The sequence below is a fragment of the Oncorhynchus clarkii genome, chromosome 29 (genome assembly GCF_045791955.1).
Source record: "Oncorhynchus clarkii lewisi isolate Uvic-CL-2024 chromosome 29, UVic_Ocla_1.0, whole genome shotgun sequence".
Taxonomy (NCBI): Eukaryota; Metazoa; Chordata; class Actinopteri; order Salmoniformes; family Salmonidae; genus Oncorhynchus; species Oncorhynchus clarkii.
In genome coordinates, this window is record NC_092175.1 from 4,454,697 (window position 1) to 4,473,084 (window position 18,388).

General features: G+C 45.6%; 1 protein-coding gene across 7 annotated transcripts in view; it reads left to right on the forward strand.

Annotated features, from left to right (window-relative positions):
• LOC139388422 (netrin-G2-like) overlaps positions 1-18,388 on the forward strand; it is a 166,035-nt gene that overhangs the window by 73,772 nt on the left and 73,875 nt on the right. The gene's annotated exons all lie outside the window — the stretch shown is intronic.

Consider the following 18,388-nt stretch of genomic DNA (forward strand, 5'->3'; position numbering starts at 1 on the left):
GAACAAATTCCCATTTACAAGGACAGCCTTCTCCTTCCTCCCCAACAGGGATTTGAACCCCGGTGTCCCGCGAGCCCAGCATTCTGTAGTACAGACATGGCCTGCTCTCCCTTATGTAAGGAATTAGGCACTTTCCCATGTTTACTACAGTATGTATTGTAGACTGCATGATAAACAAATAAACACATTTTGTTAATAAAATAATGCTAAAAAAATACTCTTTCAAAATGTAGATGTTGATTTAGTTTTGGATTCATAACGAATTACTATGGGAACCCAGAGTTACCTCTGCGGCAGAGAATAAGTTCATTGGTGTTACCAGCCTCAGAAATTGCAGCCCAAATAAATGCTTCACGGAGTTCAAGTAAAAGACATATCTCAACATCTACTGTTCAGAATAGTCTGCATGAATCAGGCCTTCATGGTTGATATGCTGCAAATAAACCACTACCAAAGGACACAAATAATAAGCCCAAGAAACACGAGCAATGGAGATTAGACCGGAGGATATCTATCCTTTGGTCTGATGAGTCCAAATTTGAGATTTTTGGTTACAGCCGCAGTGTCTTTGTGAGACATATAGTAGGTGAATGGATGATCTCCACATGTGTGGTTCCCACTGTGAAGCATGGAGGAGGAGGTGTGATGGTCTGGCCTTGCTTTGCTGGTGACACTCTGGGTGACTTATTAAGAATTCAAGGCACACTTAACCATCATGGATACCACAGCATTCTGCAGCGATACACCATCCCATCTGGTTTGTGCTTAATGGGACTATTTGTTTTTAAAGAGGACAATGACCAAACACACCTCCAGGCTGTGTAAGGACCACTTGACCAAGAAGAAGAGTGATGGAGTGCTGCATCAGATGACCTGGCCTCCACAATCACCCAACCTCAAACCAATTGAAATGAGTTGGACCGCAGAGTGAAGGAAAAGTAGCCAACAAGTCCACAGCATATGTGGGAACTCCTTCAAGATTGTTGGAAAAGCATTCCAGGTGAAGCTGGTTGAGAGAATGCCAAGAGTGTGCAAAGCTGTCATCAAGGCAAAGGGTGGCTACTCTGAAGAATCTAAAACATATTTTGATCTGTTTAACACTATTTTGATTACTACATGATTCCATATGTGTTATTTGGTGGTTTTGATGTCTTCACTGTTATTCTATAATGTAGAAAATAGTAAAACATTAATGTTAACATTAATTAGTGTGTCCAAAAGTTTGACTGGTACTGTAGACATATTTTTGGGGAACTTTTATTGTTTTTTTTTCACTTTGCCAAATCAAGTGAATTAGATAACAAACCAATGTTAACATATGTTTCCCAGAAAGCCCTTTAATTGAATTAAATTAAAAAGAGAGAGGATTGGTCAGGCGAAGATCGTTTGAAGGAGATCCACAGGCGCATAATTATTCCGGTCACCAGATCATCGAAGGGGAGTTCCGTTATAGATTTACTGAGCCCATCAAAGAAAAAGAGAGCGATAGAGAAAAAGAGGATTGGTGAGGCGAGGATAGTTTGAAGAGACTCACACACACACACACACTCCGGGAAGACTGCACTGCACTCCAGGAAAATCGATCCTCCTCCTTCAGAGTAAAGAAATTTATGAAGCGGGAACATAAAGGCAGTCATGTCCAATTAGCTCTGCTGAATTTACAATGGGACGAGGGAGGGGGGGAGGAAGGAAGGGGGGGGGGGGGCGAGGCCGTTGGCCTGCTGATCAATGACCCGGCTGCACACTATGGTGTATGTGTGTGTGTGTGTGTGCCACAGGAGGTTGGTGGCACCTTAATTGGGAAAAACGGGCTCAAGGTAATGGCTGGAGCGGACTAGGTGGAATGGTATCAAATACATGAAACACATGGTTTCCATATGCTCTGTTCCAGCCATTATTATGATTCATTCTCCCCTCACCAGCCTCCACTGGTGTGTGTGGGTGTGTATTTGCATGTACAGAAAGTATTCAGAAAGTATTCACACCCTTCCATTTTTCCACATTTTGCTACTTTACAGCCTTATTCTAAAATGTATTAAATTATAAATGTTCCTCACCAATCTACACACAATACCCCATAATGACAAAGTGAAAATAGGTTTTTAGATATTTTTGCAAATGTATTAAATATAAAAAACATAATTATTTACCTAAGTATTCAGACCCTTTGCTATGATCCTCAAAATTTAGTTCAGGTGCATCCTGTTTCCATTAATAATCCTTAAGATGTTTCTACAACTTGATTGGAGTCTACCTGTGGTAAATTGAATTGATTGGAAAGGCACACACCTGTCTATATAAGGTCCCACAGTTGACAGTGCATGTCATGTCAGAGCAATAACCAAGCCATGAGGACAAAGGAATTGTCCGTAGAGCTCTGAGACAAGATTTTGTCGAGGCACAGATCTGGGGAAGAGTACTACAACATTTCTGCAGCATTGGAGGTCCCCAAGAACACAGTGGCCTCCATCATTCTTAAATGGAAGAAGTTTGGAACCCTCAAGACTCTTCCTAGAACTGATCGCCTAGCCAAACTTAGCAATCGGGGGAGAAGGGTCTTGGTCAGGGAGGTGACCAAGAACCTGATGGTCACTCTGACAGAGCTCCAGAGTTCCTCTGTGGAGATGGGAGAAGCTTCCAGAAGGACAACCATCTCTGCAGCACTACACCAATCAGACCTTTATGGTATAGTGGCCAGATGAATGCCACTCCTCAGTAAAAAGGCATGACAGCCCACTTGGAGATTGCCAAAAGGCAGCTACAGGGCTCTCAGACCATGAGAAACAAGATTGAACTCGGGAGGAAACCTGGCATCATCCCTACGGTGAAGCATGGTGGTGGCAGCATCATGCTGTGGGGATGTGGGGATGTTTTTCCGCAGCAGGGACTGGTGGCACCTTAATTGGGAAGAACGGGCCGATTTCAAGGCAGCAGCAGTAGGCTCGGCTCGTAAGCATTCATTCAAACAGCACTTTCCTGCATTTGCCAGTAGCTCTTCCCTGTATGACTTCAAGCCTATCAACTCCCGAGATTAGGCTGGCAATACTATAGTGCCTATAAGAACATCCAATAGTCAAAGGTATATGAAATACAAATGGTATAGAGAGGAATAGTCCTATGAATCCTATAATAACTACAACCTGAAACTTCTTACCTGGGAATATTGAAGACTTATGTTAAAAGGAGCCATCAGCTTTCATATGTTCTCAAGGAACTTTAACGTTAGCTTTTTTACATGGCAAATATTGCACTTTTACTTTCTTCTCCAACGCTTTGTTTTTGCATTATTTAAACCAAATTGAACATGTGTCATTATTTATTTGAGACTAGATAGATTTTATTGATGTATTATATTAAGTTAAAATAAAAGTGTTCATTCAGTATTGTTGTAATTTTTAGAAATATATATATATAAATTGTCCGATTAATCGGTATCAGCTTTTTTTGGTCCTCCAATAATCATAAATCGCTCGATCTCTACTTGACACATTATAAATAATTTACAAAAAAAACTGAGCAAACTAGAATGCTATTTGGCCCTAAACAGAGTGTACACAGTGGCAGAAAACCACCTGACCACCTGACCCAAAATGAAGGAAATATTTGACTGTACACGGTCCACAAAATGAGGTGGAAACTGAGCTGCACTTCCTAACCTGCCAAATGTATGATCATATTAAAGACACATTGTCACGCCCTGACCATAGTTTACTTTGTATTTTCTATGTTTTGATTGGTCAGGGTGTGATCTGAGTGGGTATTCTATGTTTCATGTCTTGTTTGTCTATTTCTATGTTCAGCCTGATATGGTTCTCAGTCAGAGGCAGGTGTTCGTCATTGTCTCTGATTGGGAACCATATTTAGGTAGCCTGGGTTTCACTGTGTGTTTGTGGGTGATTGTTCCTGTCTATGTGTTTTTCACCAGATAGGCTGTTTAGGTTTTCGTTTCGTTACGTTAGTTACGTTTTGTTTTATTGTATTGGAGATTCGTGTTTCGTATTATTAATAAACATGGATCGTAAACCACACGCTGCATTTTGGTCCGACTCTCCTTCGCATCAAGAAAACCGTTACAGAATCACCCACCACCAACGGACCAAGCAGCGTGTCAACAGGCAGCAACAGCAGCGTAAGGAGGAATGGACATGGGAGGACGTTTTGGATGGCAAGGGCTGTTACACTTGGGAGGAGATACTGGCTGGAAGAGATCGCCTCCCATGGGAACAGGTGGAGGCACTTAGGAGAGCAGAGGCAGCCGGAGAGAGGAGCCGGCGATATGAGGGAACACGGCTGGCAAGGAAGCCCGAGAGGCAGCCCCAAAAATTTCTTGGGGGGGGGGCTAACAGGGAGTATGGCTACGCCAGGTAGGAGACCTGCGCAAACTCCCTGTGCTTACCGGGGGGCTAGAGAGACCGGACAGGCACCGTGTTATGCAGTGGTGCGCATGGTGTCTCCAGTGCGGGTGCATAGCCCGGTGCGGTATATTCCAGCTCCGCGTGTCTGCCGGGCTAGATTGAGCGTCGAGCCTAATGCCATGAAGCCGGCTCTACGCAGCTGGTCCCCAGTGCGTCTCCTTGGGCCGGCTTACATGGCACCAGCCTTGCGCTCGGTGTCTCCGGTTCGCCTGCATAGCCCAGTGCGGGCTATTCCACCTCGCCGCACTGGCAGGGCGACCGTGAGCATTCAACCAGGTAAGGTTGGGCAGGCTCGGTGCTCAAGAGCTCCAGTGCGCCTGCACGGTCCGGTTTTTCCAGTACCACCTCCACACCCCAGCCCTCCGGTAGCAGCTCCCCGCACCAGGCTTCCTGTGCGTGTCCTCGGCCCAGTACCACCAGTGCCAGTACCACGCATCAGGCCTACAGTGCGCCTCGCCTGTCCAGCGCTGTCGGAGCCCTCCTCCTCTCCAGCGCTGTCGGAGTCTCCCGCCTGTTTAGCGCTGTCAGAGCTTTCCGCCTCTACAGCGCTGCCGGAGTCTCCCGCCTGTTCAGAACTGCCAGTTAGCATAGAGCTGCCAGTTAGCAAGGAGCTGCCAGTCTGCAAGGAGCTGCCAGTCTGCAAGGAGCTGCCAGTCTGCATGGAGCTGCCAGTCTGCATAGAGCTGCCAGTCTGCATGGAGCTGCCAGTCTGCAAGGAGCCGCCAGAGCTGCCTGTCTGCAGGATGCCGCCAAAGCTGCCAGTCTGCAAGGAGCCGCCAGAGCTGCCAGTCTGCAAGGAGCCGCCAGAGCTGCCAGTTAGCATGGAGCAGCCAGGGCCGCCAGTCAGCATGGAGCAGCCAGGGCCGCCAGTCAGCATGGAGCAGCCAGGGCCGCCAGTCAGCATGGAGCAGCCAGGGCCGCCAGTCAGCATGGAGCAGCCAGTCAGCATGGAGCAGCCAGTCAGCATGGAGCAGCCAGAGCAGCCAGTCAGCATAGAGCAGCCAGAGCAGCCAGTCAGCATGGAGCAGCCAGAGCTGCCAGTCAGCATAGAGCAGCCAGTCAGCATGGAGCAGCCAGAGCTGCCAGTCAGCATGGAGCAGCCAGTCAGCATGGAGCAGACAGAGCTGCCAGTCGACCAGACTCTTCCAGATCTGCCAGTCGTCCAGACTCTTCCAGATCTGCCAGTCGTCCAGACTCTTCCAGATCTGCCAGTCGTCCAGACTCTTCCAGATCTGCCAGTCGTCCAGACTCTTCCAGATCTGCCAGTCGTCCAGACTCTTCCAGATCTGCCAGTCGACCAGACTCTTCCAGATCTGCCAGTCGACCAGACTCTTCCAGATCTGCCAGTCGACCAGACTCTTCCAGATCTGCCAGTCGTCCAGACTCTTCCAGATCTGCCAGTCGTCCAGACTCTTCCAGATCTGCCAGTCGTCCAGACTCTTCCAGATCTGCCAGTCGTCCAGACTCTCTCAGATCTGCCAGTCGTCCAGACTCTCCCAGATCCGCCAGTCGTCCAGATTCTCCTAGATCCGCCAGTCGACCAGATTCTCCCAGATCCGCCAGTCGACCAGATTCTCCCAGATCCGCCAGTCGACCAGATTCTCCCAGATCCGCCAGTCGACCAGATTCTCCCAGATCCGCCAGTCGACCAGATTCTCCCAGATCCGCCAGTCGACCAGATTCTCCCAGATCCGCCAGTCGACCAGATTCTCCCAGATCCGCCAGTCGACCAGATTCTCCCAGATCCGCCAGTCGACCAGATTCTCCCAGATCCGCCAGTCGACCAGATTCTCCCAGATCCGCCAGTCGACCAGATTCTCCCAGATCTGCTAGTCGACCAGGATCTGCTGAAACCGCCAGCCAGCCAGGTTCTGGTAGTTTCTACTACCTGCCTGGGCTTCCTCTCAGTGCTGAGCTTCTTCTCAGTGCTGAGCTTCCTCTCAGTGCTGAGCTACCTATCTGTCCCGAGTTACCTCTGTCCCGAGCTGTCCCTCTGTCCCATGTTATCATTGTGGTGGGTAACCTATTTAGGGACGTTTAGGAGGGGGATTAAAACTGTCATGGAGTGGGGTCCACGTCCAGCGCCAGAGCCGCCACCGCGGACAGATGCCCACCCAGACCCTCCCCTATAGGTTCAGGTTTTGCGGCCGGAGTCCGCACCTTGGGGGGGGGGTACTGTCACGCCCTGACCATAGTTTACTTTGTATTTTCTATGTTTTGATTGGTCAGGGTGTGATCTGAGTGGGTATTCTATGTTTCATGTCTTGTTTGTCTATTTCTATGTTCAGCCTGATATGGTTCTCAGTCAGAGGCAGGTGTTCGTCATTGTCTCTGATTGGGAACCATATTTAGGTAGCCTGGGTTTCACTGTGTGTTTGTGGGTGATTGTTCCTGTCTATGTGTTTTTCACCAGATAGGCTGTTTAGGTTTTCGTTTCGTTACGTTAGTTACGTTTTGTTTTATTGTATTGGAGATTCGTGTTTCGTATTATTAATAAACATGGATCGTAAACCACACGCTGCATTTTGGTCCGACTCTCCTTCGCATCAAGAAAACCGTTACACACATATTTCCCTCAGATTACACAGACCCACAAAGAATTTGAAAACAAATCCCATTTGGATAATCTCCCATATCTATTGGGTGAAATACCAGTGTGCAATCATAGCAGCAAGATTTGTGACCTGTTGCCACAAGAAAAGGGCATGAAACACCATTGTAAATACAACCCATATTTATTTATTTATTTTTCTTTTTGTACTTTAACTGTTTGCACATCACTACAACACTGTATAAAGACATGACATTTGAAATGCCTTTATTCTTTTGGAACTTGTGTGAGTGTAATATTTACGGTAAACTTTTTATTGTTTATTTCACTTTTGTTTATCCATTTCACTTGCTTTGGCAATGTAAACAATGTTTCCCATGCCAATAAAGCCCCTTGAATTGAATTGAGAGAAAAACAGACTAATAAAGAGAGAAAGAACAGGGGGTAGATCTCCCCTGCTGTGTGTCTGCCATCCCAGTTAGAGAAGCGTCCATGCAGACCGTCCTCCTGGTGTTCCCCTGCAGTCAGGGAGCAAGGCAGACCGGCAGCACTTTGATAGCCCCTCTATAGCAGAGTAGTAAACCCTCCTCCTCTCCTACATCATCCCTTCATCTCAGAGGAAGGGATTCTCACATCCTCCCCTTGCCCCCACAACCCAATAACTTTACACTGTATGGTCCATTGGGTGAGAGAGAGAAGAGACATGGAAAGTGAAGAAAGGCAGAGAGGGCAAGAGTAGGATGGGCAGAAAGAGGTTCAGGGAGTCACTCTAAATGAGAAGAGAGAAGAAGAGTTCCACACCAGAAAAGAGGGAACTATTGGGCCAGCGATAGAGAGATAATGATCAAGGGAAAGAGAGAGGGAGTGATAGTTGAGTCCCTGGAGAGAGAAAGGGAGAGAGAGAGGGAGGGAGGAACAGGCGTTAAAGACAGAGAGTTAAAGGCCTATTAACGGCTGCTTCCCCAGTCTTTCTCTCCTCTATCCTTCCCTCGCCTCTTCCCTCTGCCACAACGCTCCCTTGATGTTTGTTTATGTTTTATTCGTATTTATTCCCCTAATTGCCGCATCTCTCCAACTGGCTCTCCTCCCCGCGTCACACACAAACACGTGCATGCACACACACACACACACACACACACACACACACACACACACAGGTCTCTCTCACACAGGGGGAGCACACATTGTACGTTACTGCCAGGGAGGGAGATAGAGAGATACAGGTGCACAACTTAATTCAGACCATACACACAGACAGGCAGGCACAAAGACAGACAGTCCACCATCTCTGTCTATCTGCGCGAGTGGGGCTACTAACTAGTGGACAGAGGGATGCATTTGCATATCTCTCTCTCTCTCTCTCTCTCTCTCTCTCTCTCTCTCTCTCTCTCTCTCTCTCTCTTTGTGTGATGGATCCTGCTGTCCTATCTTCACGTCCCTTGACTAAGAGCTCTCTCCTTCTCTGCTCCTCTTACTTCACGTCAATGTCTTTGCAGTGGGGGATATGCAGCAGTTAGACATCTTGCACATTAAGATATGATTGTGGCCCATGTATTATTTGTCTGCGGAGGGACTGTAAGTAGAGAGACTGAGAAATCCCACAACAAGCTGTCCTCAGCAGGAGAGCAGAAGAGAGAGAGAGACACACACTCTTAAAAACCCTCAGTGTCACCGTCACTCATCCGTAAAAACAAAGTTGTGCAATAGTGGAGATGGGAGGGGGAGATGGTGAGTGTCAGGAGTTGGGGAAGCAGGTGTGCATGCGTGCATACGTTTGTGTGTGTGTGCACGAGAGAGAGATAGAGAATGTCATGGAGTCATAGGGGAATGCAGCAAACCTGCCCCCATAGAAAGAGAGATGTCCAAGTGGACTTAGTGTGTGTTCATGTGTGTGTGTGTGCGTGTGTGAGCGTTTGTTTTACTAAGTGGACATGTGGATCGAGTGTGGCGTCTCCCTGCCAATTTATCAATTTGATCAGAGGGAAGTTTCTGTCATTGTGAAACTGTCTACTGACAATGGAGTTGGCAAGACTCAACTATGCTATGTTAATGACGAGTATTACCACAATGTTTACTCTACTGCGGTACTGCATTGACAATGCATCGAGGAGCTATACAGCTCTGGTCCAGGGCGGTATCATGGTGTTATATACAGTCAGAAGTCAGAAGTTTAAATACACCTTAGACAAATAGATTTAAACTCAGTTTTTCACAATTCCTGACGTTTAATCCTTCTCTGTCTTGGGTCAGTTAGGATCACCACTTCATTTTAAGAATGTGAAATGTCAGAATAATAGTAGAGAGAATGATTCATTTCAGCTTTTATATCTTTCATCACATTCCCAGTGGGTCAGAAGTTTACATACACTCAATTCGTTTTTGGTTGCACTGCCTTTAAATTGTTATGCTTGGGTGAAACGTTTTGAGTAGCCTTCCACAAGCTTCCCACAATAAGTTGGGTACATTTTGGCCCATTCCTCCTGATAGAGCTGCTGTAACTGAGTCAGGTTTGTAGGCCTCCTTGCTCGCACACGCTTGTTCAGTTCTGCCCACAAACTTTCTATAGGGTTGAGGTCAGAGCTTTGTGATAGCCACTCCAGTACCTTGACTTTGTTGTCCTTCAGCAATTTTTCCACAACTGGAAGTATGCTTGGGGTCATTGTCCATTTTGAAGACCCATTTGTGACCAAGCTTTAACTTCCTGACTGATGTCTTGAGATGTTGCTTCAATATACCCACATAAGTTTCTTCCCTCATGATGCCATCTATTTTGTGAAGTGCACCAGACCCTCCTGCAGCAAAGCACCCCCACAACATGATGCTGCCACCCTCGTGCTTCATGGTTGGGATGGTGTTCTTCGGCTTGCAAGCCTCCCCCTTTTTCCTCCAAACATAAAGATGGTCATTATGGCCAAACAGTTCTATTTTTGTTTCATCAGACCAGAGGACATTTCTCCATGTGCAGTTGGAAACCGTAGTCTGGCTTTTTTTTGGCGGTTTTGGAGCAGTGGCTTCTTCCTTTCTGAGCGGCCTTTCAGGTTATGTCGATATAGGACTCGTTTTACTGTGGATATAGATTATTTTGTACCTGTTTCCTCCAGCATCTTCACAAGGTCCTTTGCTGTTGTTCTGGGATTGATTTGCACTTTTCGCGCAAAAGTACGTTCATTTCTAGGAGACAGAATGTGTCTCCTTCCTTAGCGGTATGATGGCTGCATGGTCCCATGGTGTTTATACTTGCATACTATTGTTTGTACAGATGAATGTGATACCTTTAGGCGTTTGGAAATTGCTCCCAAGGAAGAACCAAAGTTGTGGAGGTCTAGATTTTTTTTCTGAAGTCTGATTTCTTTTGATTTTCCCATGATGTCAAGCAAATAGGCACTGAGTTTGAATGTAGGCCTTGAAATACATTCACAGGTACACCTCTAATTGACTGAAATTTTGTCAGTTAGCCTATCAGAAGCTTCTAAAGCCATGACATAATTTTCTGGAATATTCCAAGCTGTTTAAAGGCACAGTCAACTTTGTGTATGTGAACTTCTGACCCACTGGAATTGTAATACAGTGAATTATAAGTGAAATAATCTGTCTGTAAGCAGTTGTTGGAAAAATGACTTTGTGTCATGCACAAAGTAGATGTCCTTTACCGACTTGCCAAAACTATAGTTTGTTAACAAGACATTTATGGAGTGGTTAAAAAACAAGTTTTAATGATGTATGTAAACTGAATGCATGTAAACTTCCGACTTCAACTGTAGCTCTGGTCCTGGGCATTATCATGACGCTATTTAGTGCTGGTCCAGGGCATTATCATGGTGCTATTTAGTGCTGGTCCAGGGCATTATCATGGTGCTATTTAGTGCTGGTCCAGGGCATTATCATGATGCTATTTAGTGCTGGTCCAGGACATTATCATGGTGCTATTTAGTGCTGGTCCAGGACATTATCATCATCCCCTCCAGCATTCCCACCACATCCACAGATCCCTGTCCCCGAATACTGTTCTTTTGTGTCTTCCATATTGCTAATGTAGCTGCCCCCGACACAAAATTAAGCAAAATAACTACACCCCTTCGATTAAACCTACACTGTAGCCCAAATATAAACTGTATATAATATAAACCAAATATAAACAGAGCTGAAAACCATCTAGTGATCAGGTCAATCATCCTGACCAACCTGGAACACTGTAAGAACAGATGTGCCAGAGTTTCAGACTCAGCACAGAATGGACACCCTTCCCCAACAGTAGGATCCAGATGTACCAAATGCATGTTGGTGGCTATGGCTCTGTGTATTATCCTCCATTGGAGGTGGGCTGTCCTCTTTTCAATAGGCAGTTTGTATAAAGACCGCCAACAGCCTTTTGGGGAGGCACCTGGACCAAACACCCGCACCCACCTCGTCGATTTTACCCCTTCTAGGGTAGAAGCACGGGACACTTTTACACATTATGTACATGGCCTTCTTTCCCACCGCCTTGAACTCCCCCAGCTCCGGGGTATGGATGGAAAGCAGCATCTCCACGTCCTCCTCGAATGCCCCCGCCGCAGCACTAACATTCAGCGCAGGGAACACATAATCCAGACCCTCCATCAACCGATCAGAATTGGAAGTGTCAATCACATACTGCCGATGAAGTACTGGCAAGGAATTACAGACCTCCCCGCTCTTTCTCCCAGCTCCTGCAATGATCTGCTCCTACTCTGCATCAAATGACCCAGCTTGGTACACCCCACACCTAGCAGGCATGAACGTAGGCTGGATGAACCCATAGCAGTCCTGGATGGCAGTGTTGTAAAAAGAGAGGCTCTTCAAAAAGCCACATCCCTGGTGGCATGCCGGCCTTACGGGACTTGACAAGAACTCTCCAAACCTGCATATCAGACTCATAAAATGGAGTCAAGCCAGACAAATCACCCCCCTCTAGCTTTAAGAGGAAAAGATGCTTGTCTAAGCCCAAACAGCCCGGTCTCCTCATCAATGTGTAGGCTGTGTCGACCCAGCTAGGACAGTCACTGTACAACAGTCTCTGGCTGCTTGAGGCCGGAAAGCCATGATCCTGGAAGAAATGTCCACCAGAACTTGCCCACCCTCGTGCAGTGGCAGGCACAGAGCCGCAGCTTTAATCCAATGTTATCCAGACCAAAAGAAATTGGCAAGGCTCCTCTGAAGCTCTTACCCCCCCCCCCCCCACCCCCGCTGGCCGTAAAATCATTAGTCTGTGCCACAGGGTAGAGACAGCTAAATTATTGGCAACCAGAACCCTTCCTCTGTAAGACAGCTGGGATAACACCCATTTCCACCTTGACAATCTGGCATACACTTTCTCCACTACACCCTCCCAGTTATTTTTCTGAAAGACATTGGAGCCTAGAAAACAAACCCCCCAAAGTCTTCATCCCATCTCTGCCCCACTGAAGCCCCCCTGGTAACCATGGAGTGGACCCCGTCTGAAGCTGACCTGCCCACAGCGATTCGCTCTTTTCCCAATTGGCTCTTGCTGAGGAGGCCCCCTCATACACCTTTAGAGCATTTGAGAGAACCATAACATTCTCACTCCCTGTAATAAAAACTGTCACGTCATCTGCATACGCAGACAGTGCTATCGTGGGACCCTTCATTACTCCTGGCACAGAGAAACCAGTAAGCCTCGCTCTTAAAAAACAAAGCATTGGTTCAATTGCCAGACAAAATAACTGCCCTGAAATTGGGCATCCTTGCCTGATACCCCTTTGAACAGGGATGTGGCAACTTAAACCACCCCCACCTTCACCATACATGAGGCCCCAGCATACAGTCAACTCATCCAAGACAAAAAAACATCCCCGAACCCAAAGGCTTTCATTGTTTTGAACAAGTATTTGTGGTCCACACGGTCAAAGGCCTTCTCCTGATCCAAAGAAAGTAAACCCACATTCACATAAGACAGTTTACAAATGTCTAAAACATCTCTTATCAGAAACAAGTTATCAACAACAGAGAGGTCAGGTACACAGTAAAACTGGTCCTTCTGGACCAAAAGCCCCAGATATTATTTTAACCTGTTTGAGACATTTAGATACAATTTGATATTCTTCACACAGCAATGCAACAGGTTTTTTAGAAGAGACAAATCCCCCTTTTTTTGGCAACAAAGAAAGCACAGCACATTGACAGGAAACAGGAAGAGAACCCTCATGAAAAGATTCACACACCACTTCATAAAAATCCCCCCCAACAGACCTCCAACTGCTTATAGAACTCAGATGGTAAACCATCGATGCCAGGGACTCGGCCTGATGAGAGCTGCATAACTGCTGTGGACAGCTACTGCAGAGTCATGTCAGAGTCCAAAGCAACTCTCTGCTCAGGGCCCAATTGAGGAAGTCCATGTAACAACTGTTCAGTACACATAGAATCACAATCCTTCACCTTGTAGAGGACAGTGTAGAAATCCACGGCATGTTGGCGCATCTCACCGTCATCCGTGGTCACTTTCCCATCAGGGAAATGAAGGCAGACCATCTGTTTGCGTTGCAATGTTGACTGCCCTAGGTTTTAAAAAAGGGCTAGGAGCATCCATATCCTTGAGGGTAGCAAAGCGAGACCTAATCAAGGCACCCTTCATTCTTTCATGTAGAAGCGACCTCAGTTCATGTCACTTGTCCTGTCATTTCATGACTAGTGTTGGGGAATAATCAGAATTAGTTGGTAACATAGGTAAGATGTATTCATCATGTGTTTGTAAGTTACTTCTCATCAGAATGTTTATTTTTGTATAATACTGTGGCCGGGTTTGCCGTCATCTGTTCTCTGTCTGGACTAAGTTACTTGGGCCGCAGAGAGGGGAGAGGTCAAGCGTGTATCTCTTGGCTCCACAATGTCTGTGTGCCAGTCAATGTGTCTCTGTGATCTTGTCAAGATAGGGTGGATTTGATATATGCCTGTTGATATGAGGATTTGTTTAGGTTCTGAGTTTGAGAAAATAACATAGTTTAGGAGACAAAGCTGAACGATAAATTATGGCCAATGCTGTCTGGCTATGTGTGTCTTTGCTATAAAGGATCTCAGTTGCAATGTGTAAGGGACTCTCAGAGAATTCATTCATAGACACTGAATTGATCTGAGAGTCACAGGGTTGTGATGGAGCTCATATAATTAAAAATGGACTTTGTGATAACTCTGACTTGTGTGTGGTTTGCTCTCATGATTTGGTAAATACAGGAAATTTCCACGACACTAGTCCGGGGTCATTCTGGGTGAGCAATTTCAATTCAATAGATTTGATGTCCTGTTCAAGGGCCCTGATAGTCTCTTTAACTTACGAGACAGAGCAGGATACAATACAATCGTATTTGGGCCTTCCCAACCTCCCACCATTGTCTCAAGGACTCAAAATTCCCTTTTGTAACCCTCCATTTTCCCCCAAAACAACAAAAACATTTCACAAAACATGACATCATGTAACAATTTAACATTAAAGTACAAATAAGGTGATGACCTGCTTGGACAGGACAAGTGAATATCAGCAGACACATTATGGTGATCAGAGAAACCCACAGGAGTAATGTCACACCTTCCAACCCTACTACAGTCGTGCTCGGATACATACGAGCTGTCTACCTTCCAACCCTACTACAGTAGTGGTCAGATACATACAACCTGTCTAACCTTCCAACCCTACTACAGTCGTGCTCGGATACATACGAGCTGTCTACCTTCCAACCCTACTACAGTCGTGCTCAGATACATACAACCTGTCTAACCTTCCAACCCTACTACAGTCGTGCTCAGATACATACAACCTGTCTAACCTTGCTGCACTGGCACGACCTTCATTAACCTTTAACCATGTGTACTGCCTAACTTTTGTATTCCACACATCAGCAAGCTCAAACTCAGTTAATAGACTAGACAGGCAAGTAGCTGACTGCAGGTGAGGTCTTCAGCAGTGCGGTCAACAGTAAAATCCACTGTACAGTTCCAGTCCCCCCCTAAAACCATACACTCCTCTTGGTCACACTGTCTTAAGGTTTCCTATATTTTACCAAATACAGCAATACGCTCTCTAACCTCATTAGGAGCATAAACATTAAAAAAATAACATCTGCCTTGACTAATAAAACCCGACCCTTGACAATCTCTGTTGTAGATACCACCCAGCACTGAAATTAGTACCATGACTGAGTATATGCTGTCCCTCCCACCACATACCCCAGTCAACCTCGTTAGCTTAATCACTATGGGTCTCCTTTTCTGTTTTATTACTTCTAATACCCAAGCCCTCGTATTCCTTTCCCTTTCCTCATTAATATTAGCGAACCTACCCTTAGTACCTCCATATAGAAAAGAGAAAGGAAAAGCAGAAGAAACCACAGAGAAACCAGACGAAGCGAAAAAAACACCCTATGAGGCATGATCATCATCATTGTTTTAATTTTCTCTTAACCTTACCACGTTTCCCACTACCTTTTGATGCCGTGACAGCAGTAACACAGTTCCTCAAGCGAAAACTATTTTTCTCACTCAACTAACCCCACCGTCCTCTGTAACATCACAGCTGACCTCACAAACTTATCAACATAAAATAAATCTGCCAATTTGACAGATTTCCCAAAAGTCTGATCCAGGAACCAATTAACCTCCTCCAGATTGTAAATTGAGTCGTCACCAGCTGCTATCATATCAAGAGAGATATCCATATCCTTCTCCTGATCCTCCTCAACTGAGGACACATCTGACTCCCCTCAGCCGCATCCCTCTCAACACTCCCCACTTGCACCCCATTACTCGTACCGGGAATCTCCTCCACTACCTGGGATACTAGCCCCACCTGATCCCCCTCCTCTACCCCATTACTCGTAGTGGGCATCTCCTCCAATACCTGGGAGACTAGCTTCACATGAACCCCCTCCTGTAACCCATCACTGGTACTTGCTCTCCAGATCTGCTGGATAACATTCCCCTCTGGTACAAATTGTAACTCCCTGCCCTCAACACAGACAACTTGTTCCTCAGCAACAGGTGCTTGTGACTGCTCTAACGCTGTCGGCCCACCTCTCCCTACATCAGTGGGCCCAGGCGTTACGAGGACCTCCTGCGCCCCTCCCTCCGCCTTCTCCCGTTTCGGGCAAGCATGTCGCTTATGGCCACCATCCCCACACTCAAAACACTGTTGACTACCCATACTAGCATAAACCATATACAGTCTGTTGTCATACTTGACTTCAAACGATAACTCCAAAGACCGCTCCGGCGAGTCCAAAAACAGAAACACCTGTCGCCAAAACGACCTAACCTGTTTCAGAGCCGGGTGTTTGCAACCCAATGGGACAATCTTAATTGAACTTGCAAACTTCCCAAACCGCAATAACTCACGCTCCAATAGCTCATTGGGAATAAACGGCAGTACATTCGAAATCGTTACCCTTGTTGACGGAGAAAAAAGCGGCGTAACTTGAATAAACATACCTTTAAGAAGTACGCCATGCTCAACCATCCGATCAACAAGACGCTCTTCCTTAAGAAAAAAACACCACCGCTTTATTCATCCGTGACGCATAAGCAACATTTTCATAGCCGACCTTCTCTCCTACCGCAACCAGAAACTCCTCCACAGTGACATTAGCTTCAGTAACACACCTTAAGCCATGCCGAAGTGACAGGGACGGCGTCTCCATGTGGGTCGCCATCCCCGCCAAAGCTAGGACAATTTCAACAAGAAAAACAATATACTTAATTCAACCACGACAAAAAAATAAAAACAATCACCTTAATCATGCATAGGAAAAGGAAAACCACCAAGAGAAGTAAAACTAGAAAGAAAAAACAGGCCAACTAACTCCAGACAACACTCGCTCATACAATTCCCAGCATGTACCAAACACTCCCAGCATGCAGAGAGAGAAAGAGATTGGCAGACAGAGAGAGATGAAGATTGAGGTGGTCATTTTGCCAGCATACAGGGTTTATTCTTTGAATATATTATACAGACATTCAGATATCTGTTCACTCCAGCGGAAACAATCCGTATTGGAATCCAGCCGCTCATCTGGAAAAGGCGCTAATTTAGTCACATAATACGAATGCAACAAGATATCACAGATTCACATCATTTCTTGACATCCTTGGACAAACATCTATTTTTGACTAGTAAACTGAGTTAATCTCCCACATAAACTCCAGATGATTTAGGCATATTAGCCACACAGAAACAACTCTAACGTTAAGTTACGCATTCATTCCGACTGGGATAAGTTGAATGGGAAGTGCAGTTTTTTTGATGATATTTCCACACTAGGAAGTCAAAAAGTGGAATTTCAACCTGTTCAGGTGGGATGGAATTGTTTTCCCGCTTCATAATGTTACAAGGCGAACTGACAACAACCTTTCATTGCAGTCTGGTTTCTTTATTGGTTTTCAACAACAGAATTCAAGAGTGTTTACTCATTCGAAAAATGTTAATACATTTTGCAAAATTCTGAATATACTTTGTGATGATACTGAAGATTACACCATGGGCCATTGCATCATAGGCTTAACACAACAAGCAACAACAAGCATTTCGCTACACTCGCATTAACATCTGCTAACCATGTGTATGTGACAAATAAAATTTGATTTGATTTGATTTGATTTAAGTATGTGTTTGGCCTCTGAGATGCAGAAGCCTATAGTTAGCCCTGTAGATAATCATGGCATTCTGCAATGAATGGCAGACAGAGTATAGGCCAGGATGGTCCCACATGCAAATAGGCTGTTCTGTTCCTGCATCTTCTGGTGGTCTAATGAAAACAGTACAATAATGATACAACAAATTAAGATGCATTATGTACTCTATGCCTTTTGTTTTGATGACAAAACAAAGAAGCCTACACACCTGTGGAAGTTCATCACTTTCAGGGTCCAACTCCAGCTCCAACTGACAGGTTGAATACCATGAGCCTTTGTTGTTGTTTTTTGAAGGTGTAAGGGGTGGGGGTGGGCTCTAGACCATCCAATCAACCAATCAGGCTGTGTACACATATCTCTAATTTCATATGAAATGTTTTTTTACTAACGCTCACACAATCAGACTGAGCATTCCACTGGCCCAAGGAGGCTCTGGGAAATAAATTGTAAACAATTTTTTATTATGGAGTTAGATATAATTTTAAAAAACACACACAGTGATGTATTAGACATAAAGTGATGATTTCAAAATCACATTAAAAAGACTGCATGTGGGCTTCAACCCCCCAAGGTTGATGTCCACACCTCCCCGGAAATCTAATTAGCATTATAAAAATAAAATGACCATGAGACATCCCGAAAATCGGTCTTCTCACAAATCGTCTGCAGCGTCCGAACGGTTTTACCTAGAAACGATTATGTCCCCTCTATGGAAAGATGAGACTCTAAAGAACACGATGGTGGTCTCCATTTCTGCGTCTTGGGA